General features: G+C 36.6%; 1 pseudogene; it reads right to left on the bottom strand.

Moving 5' to 3' along the window:
- Window positions 1-3,882: 3,882 nt before the first annotated feature.
- LOC126586702 (LL-diaminopimelate aminotransferase, chloroplastic-like) lies at window positions 3,883-9,168 on the bottom strand (annotated as a pseudogene).
- Window positions 9,169-12,286: the final 3,118 nt, after the last annotated feature.

Below are 12,286 nucleotides of genomic sequence, written 5' to 3'. Positions count from 1 at the left end.
AGTGAGCTCTCAAAATGCCTTATGCTAGGTAGAAATGAGAATATACATATAAGGCTTACATGATCCACTCCCCTGGGTGATGTGGGATGTTACATCAAACGTGTTTAGTAAAACAAAAAAAGTTCTTCTAAAAATAAATAAATAACTGTTGTCAATGATAATAGAAAAATAGAAGCAATGTCTTCCGCAAAGCATAGTAATCAGTGTCTAATTAATTAATTTTCAAATAACAAGTATACTCTCATATATTTTACAAAATTATAATCATTGCTCTTACATTATTCTTATCAACAGTTATTTATCACATTAAACAAATTTTTAGTCATTTAACATATTCACATCAATTTATATAAAAGTTTACCAAATACCCAGACACTTTTTTTTTTTTAAAAGCACTTTTACAAAATAAAATAAAGTGTTTACAAAACATTCAACAACTTTATTTTACAACTGTTTATTCTCACAACACAGTAGAATCAGTATTTTTAAAAAGCAAAGTAATGCCAAACTAGGGGTTAATTACACTAACACTCCCTCAGGTTTATCATGTTTTTACAAAACACCCTCACGTTTGAAATATAACACTAACACCCTTTGAGGTTCTAGTTTACTTTCACCTAACCCCTTTAAGGCTGACATCACCTTAAAATATTTTTTTAAAGACAAATTTGCACTCATTTTTAATTAATTTAAAAAATAAATGAAAAACCTTTTTAAGAATCAACATAGGGTTTAGGGCCTCCCTTCCGCTTTTTTGCCACAACATAATGAAAATTCTTAACATGCTTCACCTCCTCCCTAGCCGTCCTCACAAGAAGCTACTCCTTCGTCTCAATTTTTTTATCAATTAGCCTCTCCACAAGCTTGGCCTCACACTCCGCCATAAAAAATATGAAAACCGCCAAATTCCTAAGAATCTTCCTCACGAAATGCAAGTTGTCGTTGGAAACCTTGAACTTTTTTATGCCAAATTCTGGAGAAAATTTGAGTCCATGGTAGAGGAAGAAAGATAACAATGTTTCTTTAATTTTCTTTTTATTCTTTTTTATTGTTTAATGTAAGATTTTTATTTGGATTTTTATTCTATTTATTCAAGGGGTTTTTTATTTTTAAAAAATATAATTAATAACAAGGGCAAATTTGCCCTAAAGGGGTAACTAAAACTTCTAAGAGTGTTACTGTTATATTTCAAACGTAAGGGGGTTTTACCCGCCAAACTAACCATAAATTACGGGACTCATCTCTACTAATTAATAAAACACTCATTGTCAACCAAAATCCTATGAAATTACCAATTTAACCCTCTAATTAAAACAAAACATGAATAAGAAATATGGGGCAGAAATGTAATTTCATACAACCAAATTTTGCTGTTTTTTTTTTTCAAAGCCTCACCTAATCCTAACATATCTCTAATTAAAAAAAAACAAAAAAACAAAAAAAACTTCCCTCTCCCACATTCTCTATCACTCTCTTCCTCTCTCCTTCTATTTCAAAAACAAAAAAAAAATTTAGGTAAATTACACAAAACTACCTCAACTATTGGTCTCATGACACTTTTATACCTCATCTTTTAAAATTGACAATGTCATACCTCATCTTTAGAATTTGGTCAATTTTATACCTTTCGTTAGCCTGACCATTAATTTGTCAGTTAAATGCTGACGTGGCTTGATCCAAACCCCACTTTCTATTAAAAAATTAAAAAAATATTAAAAAAAATCATTTAATATATTTTAAATATTAAAATAACAAAGAAAAGTGAAAAAAAAAATTCAAAACCCAATTCGTCTCCACCCCACCCCCTTTCTCTCCTCCCCCATCTTCTTCCCCTGCTGCCCAGAAACGAAACGAAAAAAATAAAAAATTCAAAACCCAATTCGTCCCCACCCCACCCCCTATCTCTCCTCCCCCATCTTCTTCCCCTGCAGCCCAGAAACGAAACGAAAAAAAATAAAAATTCAAAACCCAATTCGTCCCCACCCCACCCCCTCTCTCTCCTCCCCCATCTTCTTCCCCTGCTGCCCAGAAACGAAATGAAAAAAAAAAAAACTAAAAATCAAAACCCAGTTCGTCCCCACCCGAGACTTGGGCTTGCACACCCATGGCTCACCAAACCTGGGTTGGGTGTCCTCTGGATGCCCCGGAGCTTCACGGAGACGAAAGGAGAGAGGGTTGACGCCAATGATGGTTTTGGTACCGTCGTCGATGGGTGTGGGTGTGTAAATGGGTGCGTGAGTGTAGATCTAGGAGAGAGGTATAGTCTGTGAGAGAGAGAGGGGGAGAAAGAATGAGTGAGCTGAGAGAGAGGGAGATGTTGGCATGGGTGGGGAAGGTTGGGGGGTTGCACGGAAGGGGAATGGGAAGGGGTCGGAGTGGGGGGGGGGAGATGGGAATGGGTTCTGGGATGCAGAGAAGAGAGAGAGGAGAGAGAGAGAGAGATTTAATATAAAAATAAAAATAAATTAAATTTTTAAATTTTAATTATTAAAAATATATTTAATAATTTTTTAATCTAGCTGGATAAGTGAATGGACCCCGCCTCTAGCCACATCAGCACTTAACAGAAAAACTAACGGAGGTATGACATTGGCACAAATGTTTAAGATGATGTATGACATTGTCATTTTTAAAAGATTAGGTATGAAAGTGTCCCAAGCCCGGATAAAGGAGGAGGGGAAGGGCGTCAGGTAGTCGACAGCCGGCACTCCACAGTTACGTCGAATCCTTATGATAGGTATGAAAGTGTCGTGACACCTATATACTAGTATAGTATGTAAAAAGTATGTGTGTTTATTTTATAAGTGTCAATTTTCCTATGATAATACAATGAGAGAGGCCTATTACAAAAATTTTAAATTAAATTTTCTTTTATTTAGTAATATGTAAAAATGCACATTTTATTTTATTTTTTTACTATAAGTGATTAAAAAAGGTTGAACTCAGAATGTAATGGGTTGAAAACCACTAGGATAATCCACAACATGGGTAACAATTCATATCAGTGTATATTTTTTAACAATGATAAATTGTGTATAAAAATTTTGTGTGTACATGTGTATCGTACAATACCCGTATAATATGTTTTATTTATTTGCTAGAAGACTAAAAACCCACAACCGTATGCTTTTAAGACTAACTACGGTTCACATCGAGTTTGTAATGATTTAAAAAAAAGATATATAAAGTTTTAATGCACCTTAAGATATTGAAATTATATTAAATTGTATCTTCGGCCTTGATTGATTATATAATTATTTATTAAAATTGATGACATAGTTAGTACGAGAAAAACCTCATCAATTTAATGGGAATTAGACATTCAAACAAACAAAAAATATAAATTGACATAATTTCAAAACCATTACAAGTAACTTGACAATGTGTTTTCTAGAAGCTAAAAAAAGGTATTTCAAGAACGGGGTTCATTCATATTCCTCGTATAGTAGATGCTTTCACATATCCCGAGCAATTTCGTATGGTCTTTTGAGGTGCGTGGGTGCAGATCGAGCGTTTTCGCTAGTAGCATACAGAGCACGGTGACAATTGGTATAGGATTCTTCCAAGAACAAATTCACTTCCCTAACCATATCAGGAAAAAAAAAAAAAAAAAAAAAAAAGATCATTTGATGTTTTTGCAAAGAAACTAACCTATTTGAGGTGACGGGTAAGATGCAATTCCAGTTAGCTTCCTCCTTCGGGCACGAAAGAGACGGAATGGATAACCGTGGTTCGCCACCAATTGTACCGATTTTAAAGAAGAGAACTGTTAGCATAGACACATCTATCTTGATTCCACTAATTAGAAGTTAATAGTTGTGTCAATTGATGGTTCACGAAAATAAAATTTCATTTTTCCACAAATCAATAGGAAATGGAACTTAAGGAGGGTGTATTCAATTGAGAATTTGAGAGATTTTAATGGATTTATAAATCCATGGATTTTTATGGAGTTTAATTGATTTGTAGAGATTCCATGTAAAATTTTGATTCAATTCCTTCGAAATCTCTTGGGGAGAGGTGAGATTTGTGGATGCTCAAAATACACTACGAAATCTCTCCAATTCCCTCTAATTCCTCAACTTTCTCAAATTCTTTAAAATCAAATTCTAATTGAATACACCTGGAATGTTATAAACTTCTTTAAAATTCTAATTGAATACACCCGGATTTCTAAGGATTTTCATAAACTATCTTAAAATCCTGATTGAATACACGTTGAATTTCAGAGAATCACTTAAATTCCTGATTGAATACCCATAGATTCATTAAAAGAATTAAAATCCCTCAAAATCCTAATTGAATACACCCCCTAAGTTTGCTACTTACGTACATGAGATTTTAACCTCATACTCCTCGTTCAACATTGAACATAAACGGAGGCAAGTCTCGATTTTATATTCGGATCAAATATTGTATAATTGCTTGAATCTTTCACAAGCTTCTAATACATTCTTCCGGTGACCAAACGCGCTAACCCTGACGAAACCTTCACCCCCAGGTCCGAAACCACTTCCAGGCATGGTGACCACATGAGTCTTCTCAAGAATCTCACTGAATACATCCCATGAGCTTCGGCCAGGGAAGTGCACCCATACATAGGGTGCATTCTTCCCTCCATACACCTTAAAACCAAGAGACTCGAACGTCTCCACAATTATTTCAGCATTTTTCTTGTAGTAACCAATCACCTCACGCATAGCCTACACGGAGTTGAAATCAAACTATTGTAAGCACTGCTTGTAAAAACATATGCATGCGGATTTCAACCTTGAAACTTTAGCAAAGAATCAAGACACATAAGAACGGACCTTAAGGCCTTCTGGCGAAAGGCAAGCAAGACCGCCAGCTTGGGATATGTTGGGTGCACCATTGAAGCAAGTACAAACAATGCGGTTGAAGTCCTTGGCAACAGGGAATCCATCTGAAAAGAGCAACTGCTATGGAACAACAGTCCACCCCAAACGAACTCCTGTGAATCCTGCATACTTACTGAACGATGATGTCTCAATTGCAATCTGCAGTCGCCTCACAGAAACAGAGAACAACGGGGATCACTTATGAAAGGTGCAATGACAGGCTAAGGAAATTTCAGATCTACAACGCACATATGCAAACTATTCGTAGTAGCATTAATCTCTAACAAAAAAGTGATCGATATAGCCGGCAGCTGCACATAAATTTTCAATAAAAGAAAGGATCAAGAGCATTGCAAATATGCAAACTATAGATTGCATATTACCTCTTTAGCTCCAGGGATTTCAAAGATTGACCGTGGATTGTCATCTGACATATACATGGCATATGCTGAATCGTATACTATGATTGACCCGTTCTCCTTAGCAAACTGTACAAGTTGAGTCAGTTGCTCCCTTGTTGCAGCAGAACCAGTAGGGTTGTTTGGAGAGCAGAAAAATATGACATCTGTTCGAGAAACAGCGCATAAACAGGAAAGAAACCATTCTCAGGAGTACACCTCATGTACTCGATATTTCTAAACTTTTCAACATCTTTCTGATACTGTCCAGTCTGGCCCATGATAACACTCAAGGCTACATAAGCCTGCAGAAAAGAAAAGAAGCTTCTACTTAATTTAAAGCGGTATCTGAACAGTTCGCTTCGCGTTAACTGAACAAGATAAACAGGCAACTAAGACTGAAAACAAAAACTACCGGATAAGATGGATCTTGCACTGCCATTGTAACATTAGACCCAAAAACAACCTACAACAGAGAAAAAAACAAGCTGAACCCACTACAAGTATGGTCATACTAATCAAACAATGAACATGAAAATTTTGAGAAAAAAAAAATCACGATAAATAAAAAGTAAAATAACCTGAAGGTGGGATATGTCACATTTTGCACCGTCAGAAACAAAGATGTCATCTTCCTCGATGCCAAGGTTGTCATAAAATGCTGAGGCAATTGAAGCTCTTAGTGGCTGAACAGATTAACAATATGCCTTTAGTCTTCATCATCCCTAATATTATATATGGGAGGATATATTTGCACAGAATAACTTATAACCTCGTCAACTAGCAAATCTAATGGGAAGCCAAAATACCTTTTCACCTAGTTCAGTTCCTTAACCACTGTAACCCTCTAGGGTAGACAAAGCGTGTGCTCTCTGCAAATTAGAAACAATATGGATTTAGAAAGACATATAAAAACTGACCAACAACCATATGCTAACGACATCTTCTTCTTTTTTTTTCAAGGTAATACACATGTAATGCATGTTTTAGAATGCGTATAGGATTGGTTTGCCTCAATCAAAAGGTTGTCTTCTTGACTGTCTCAACCAAAAACAAGCTCAGTTTACTCTAACAATGGACTTGGCTTAGTTGGCTAGCAGAACAAAAGCTAAATGAATCATATAATAATAAAAGGTCAAGAATCTAAAAAAAGAGATTATCAGTTGAAGTATCATCCCAATTGATCTCCTTCTCAAGCAAACAACATAGAAACTGAGTCCGATGAGCTTGGTTTCCAGCCCGACGCTCTTTATTTGCTCAATCACTTCCCAAGTAATTCATCAGCCTTGTTTTACAGTTAGACGTATATGTTTTCAGTTGGTTCTTTACATTTACGATCAATCTAAAGTTTCATTTGTAGATTAATTTGCTTTCATTCTGTAAGTTTGTAAACAGGGCAGTTCAATATAAATTAGTTGGAATCAGCTTTTATTCAAAGGATTAATTATGGATTGTTGGCATTCACTAAGAAATATGCCAAGTCCTTAGCCTACAAGGCATAGAAAAGAAATAAGACTCGGTTAGTATCCCGCTTATGACACAAACTCAAGATTTGAAGTCAAATAACTTGTGGTGCAAGTAATACGTAATAAGTATTCAACTAATTATACAACTGTCAGCTGGCAAGAACATGGACGAGTACTTGCCATTGGTAACTACATACGTTCCTAGGGACTGGTCATGGATAGATCTTGAAGAAAACCCCAACGATCGATTTTGGTATTAAAATGGCGTTGCACAGTTAGGGCTAGCTAGCGATGTAAGTCGAGATTCATCCGTGTAAGAGAGATATTAATCAATATTAACTGCGACCAACCAAATGTACCGACAAATTATTGATATATTCTCAACAAAATCATAGTGATGCACACACAAATGCAGTAACATCTTTCTGGATAATGAATCCGTGTTCTCCCCAATATGCATGATGTGCCTGATCAGTATCAACCTAATGTTAGACAACAATGATAGAATTTTATTCTTGACATTCTCATTCTCAAGGGGGTCATCCTGTTTCAAAAGTGCGAACTCAAAAGCTAGTTAAACAGGTAGTCAAAAGCTGTTTCAAAAGCTATTTATAGAAGAACTTTATATTCTAGTCTCTTTTTTTTTCATTGATTACACAACTTTTATATGGTTACACGTCTAATTGGAACAAGGTTTTTGTGATAGAACCCAGCTGGGATAATAACACTGTGATTAGTAGCTAACTGTTGACCAGATGTTGAAATCTAAATATTGTACCATCTTAACCAACCATAACTTGTCAAATCTCTGATTCAGAGATGGCACGGCATGTGGTTAATTAGTTGAGATGGTACGACATATGATCAGTTGTATGTGAAGATATGTATGGCTTTACTATTGATTTATTATCACATCTTCAACAATATTTAACTCATCATGTATATGCAGGAAATTTGGAGATTGTTTAGAGTCAATCTTTATGAAGAAGCCTGTTTCATCCGAATGATCAACCACTGTTTGCTCAAGTTGTTAAGTTTGCATCAGACGCTACAAGAATTCTTCATAAACTGGACCACGAGGACAAAGTCAAATGGGAAAGTTGTTATAGCCAGGCGATATAAGCCATGTCAGAATAAGCAAGGGCTCTAGCAGCCAACCCCAACAAAGCAACCCTGAAAGGCTATAGACAAGATAAAGCAGTTGGACTAAATATTTTGTCCAGAAAAGAGAGCAACTTTTTGAGAGGAAAATAACTTTTTTTTTTTTTTTTTAGTCTGAAAAACATAGAAGTAGAGGCAAACCCATGTTTATTGTTTAAGTACTTTCAAATTAACGTTCAGGTTGGTTAGGTTGAAGTTAATCTCCCTCAAGAAACAAAGTAAACAGGCAAGTTTTAGATAGAAATAGGAACATGAAAGAAAGTAACATCAACAACCATTTAAGGAGGAAATATTTATTTGTGGTGGTCCGGTGGTGGCAATTTGAAGTAGAGGGATGATTATATTCTGTTAGCTCCATTCCTTGATCAGCATTTGAATAATTTTACACCATTACAGATATATGTATGCTGTTTCTGTCGCAGCCACACATACAATCAACCGAAAAACAACTTTGCTCTTATTAACAGAACAGTGAAAGCAATAAGAGAATTTCAATAATTAAAGAACACCAGAGTGAATGCATTTTATCTAGTTTTTTTTTCTAAATAACAAGTTAATCAAACCCTACTCACTCGTTCCACACCCTTGTAACAGTGCCGGGGTTATTGATAAACTATGTGCCAAGGTGGTTAAATCAGGATCTATGCAGTTAATCGGGACTTTATAGTTCCCTTCTTTTCTTCCACCAGGCTGGGATACCACAATAATATACAAGAAACAATAAAAGGTACCTTTGCCATTGCAGAGGTTATAACTTCTGGAATGGGCTGAGTGGTGTTACCAGTCCCAAGGCTAATTACTTGTGCATCAGGGTACTTCTGCAAGTGCTCAGCCCTTCTCCTAGCAATCTACATAACAAAACGATATATATAATCACAACTTAACCCGAAAAAGCAATCAAATATTTACTACGACAGCCATAAATCCAAAACCACATAAAACCACACTCCCAAGGCATTAACAGTTGTACAAGCAAATCAAATGGGCAACGCCACATTTGAAAGTGAAAGAACATCACAACATCACAACACCACAAACCTCTGGAAAGAGATAACCAGCTTCAAGTTTCGCTATGTTCGCATTGCGGGACACCTGAGTTTTGTAAGCTTCACATTACAGAAACAAAAATTTCAATATTTTATTTTGTTCGAAAACAAAATAAATGAATAAAATTGAGAGAGAGAGAGAGACCAGTATTCTCCACTTGTGGAGTGGCGAGGAGGATTGGGAGCATGCTGTCGGAAACTGCAATGCCAGTTTAGGAATTTGGAGATCACAAAGCTACAGATCACTAGATAAAAAGAAAAATGAGTGCAATTTTGTTCTCTCTCATGTACATGCAAAGAGGACAACCAAGGATGCATGGATACGGACACTGATACGGAGATACGATACGACACGACACGGGAATACATCAAATTTCAAAAAACGAAGATATGATCCGTCAGGAATACGGCAATTAAAAAAAATATATATAAATAAATATATCTAAAATATTATAAAATAAGCATTCAAATTTATTACTCAAACTTAAATTTATTTCAATAAACTCTAAACAGAAAGATAAGTTAAAATAAGCATACAAAATATAATAATAATATTATATACAAAAAGCAAAAAGGGCTTTTAGCTTTTCCAATTTACATAACACAACAAATAAGCTAAAAGTCATTGAATTAGTCAAAGCAAAACAATCTTTTAGCTTCGATGTTGAAAACAGAAAAACAGGCTTTCCTTTCAGTTTCAGAGATGGGTTCTGGGAATCAAATTGAGCTTCAAAATTAACAAAGTGAAAATGAAGTCGAAAGCTCTCACCAGCAGTTGCAGATAGGGACAATGGAGACGAAGGAGCAATTGCAAACGGAGACGATAGAGACGACGGACGAACGGAACAGTTGCAGGCGACAAATCTGATTTTTGAGGTTCGAAATCGTTTTGGTTTTTAATTAAACAATCGTTTCAGTTTAGCTAATTTGAATCGGTCACGATTCTATGCGGATTTTTGGATTTTTTTTTTCTTCTGATAATCCTCTAATTTAGTTTGAAATGTATCTGAAAAGTATGATATGCGTATCTTGACAGTATGATACGCGCATCTCATCAATAAACAACATATCCATTCATTCTGATACATATTGGGCCCGTATCCATGCGTATCCTGTGCGTATCCGTATCCCTGCATGTCAAATACAGGATACGCTGGCTTTTCCCCGTGTCCATGCATCGTAGACGACAACCAACCACCTTGATGAATGTTTTCCTTTTGGTCATGCTTCAACAATATTACATCAAAAGGTGCAATCATTCCCTCCTCATTATGTTTGACGTCTACAAGTGGTGGGTAGGGACTTTATCTCAACCCACCGCGTCCTGAGTTTAATCTCTCTCATCTCCTTGACCCTAAAACTACAAGACTTACGTGACTCGCAGGCTAAGTAATTAGTGAGCTAACTACGTCCATCTATGGATGGTTGTTGACTTTTGCATCGAGTGACTTCGGTCGAGATAAATGGATGAAGTGGTGATGAAATGCGTTGTTGACTTTTGCATCAAGTGACTTCGGTTGAGAAACACACTCAGCCTTGGGTTCTGAAAAATGAAGAGAAGGTTATGTCTTCGACTACAAAATTCAATCTTCTACACTCGGTTCGGCCACTTCAACTATATTTGTGAATATATAAGTCCGAAGAACATGAATCAAGTTGTAAGGACAAAGATACTCAAAAGAAATGAGCATCTTTACAGTAAAAGTGGTTCAGCCGTCTGAATGTCAAACCCTGAAATGCACTTATGAATAACAAATCATACAACACCTTACATCACTGGAAAATCTAATGAAGCGACCTCTTCCGGCGAAATAATCGTAAACTCTTCACTGGCTGAGACGGGATAGATAACCAATCGAACTACAAGTAGTGATGTTTAAACAAATTGAATGTACTCCTAGTCCCACTAATTCTACTGCTCCAGTGATGTTCAACCGAATTGAATATGTTGTCGATTTGTCAACCAAGTGATGTTCAACCAACCATATAGCACCCTTCAGTTGGATACCGGATACGAACCACATTTGTGCGTTTTTGGTTGTGCAATCTATGTGCCGATTTCACCATCCTTAAGTACAAAAATGGGGCCTTAGCGAAGCATAAGAATCTATGTCAAATATGATTCTCCTTCAATCATTCGTTACTTAGAACCTTTGACATGTGATCTGTTTACCACTCGTTTCGCGAATTATCACTTCTATGAGACAATTTTCCCGTCGTTAGGGGGAGATAAGAACGTCAACGTTCCTAAAGAATGACGCAAATTATTGTGGACGACTCCCACTTTGTCTCATTTAGATCATTGCACCGCTCAGTCTAAAACTGAAGTACAACGCATATTAGATCTTCAGAGTGTAGCTTAGAGTATGCTAGATGCTTTCACCGATCTCGCGTTAGTGACAAGATCACATATTCTAGCTGTGAATGTTACTGCAAAGATGGATGTACTAGATGTACGACGGACTTCCCTCTTGGAGGCCCGGGATGTCAACTTTGGCGATCCACGTACATTAGCGGCTAGCCAATCATCTGCCCCTACACAAAAGCGTGGCAGGCTACTTGGTTTAAAGGATTCACACCCCCGAAAGAGGAAACCCATGACACAAGCCCCTTAAGAGCTTACCGTGAATCTGACTGTCGCCTACTCATTCTATCTAACTTATGAGGAAATTATAGATTACAGAAACGTCCTGAAGAGACGAATCCACCTCCCAAAAATCAAGAGATTTTGGTCCATTATGCTAGCTTAGATGATATTTGGTGTAGAAATGAGATGATTGTCAACGATGTATTAACATATGCAGTAGCTACTGAGTTCATGTTGAAGGATGACATTGAACCCCGTTCCGCTAATGTATGTCGACGTAGAACTGATTGGTCAAATTGGAAACAAGCAATCCAAGTCGAACTTGACTCACTTGCAAAACGTAAGGTGTTTGGACATGTAGCTCTTACTCTTCCACATGTGAAGCCCGTTGGCTACAAGTGGGTTTCATTCGGAAGCGTAATGAGAAGAACGAAATTGTGTGTTACAAAGCTTGTCTTGTTGCGCAAGGCTTTTCACAATGCCCATGGATTGACTATGATGAAACTTATTCACCCGTTATGGTTGTGATTACTTTCCACTACCTTATTAGTTTGATAGTTTCTAAAAAACTGAGTATGCAGTTGATGGACGTAGTAAATGCGTATCTCTTTAGGGATCTTGATATGAAAATTTATATGAAAGTTCTCGAAGGACTTACATTGACTGGATCAAATATTTCCAAACCCCGGAACACGCTCTCAATTCGGCTGAGGTGTACATGCTACGGTTTGAAGTAATTCAGAAGAATGTGGTATAACCATTTACGTGA

Source organism: Malus sylvestris, chromosome 10, assembly GCF_916048215.2.
Source record: "Malus sylvestris chromosome 10, drMalSylv7.2, whole genome shotgun sequence".
Classification (NCBI taxonomy): domain Eukaryota; kingdom Viridiplantae; phylum Streptophyta; class Magnoliopsida; order Rosales; family Rosaceae; genus Malus; species Malus sylvestris.
This window is presented reverse-complemented; position numbering and strand designations above follow the sequence as displayed.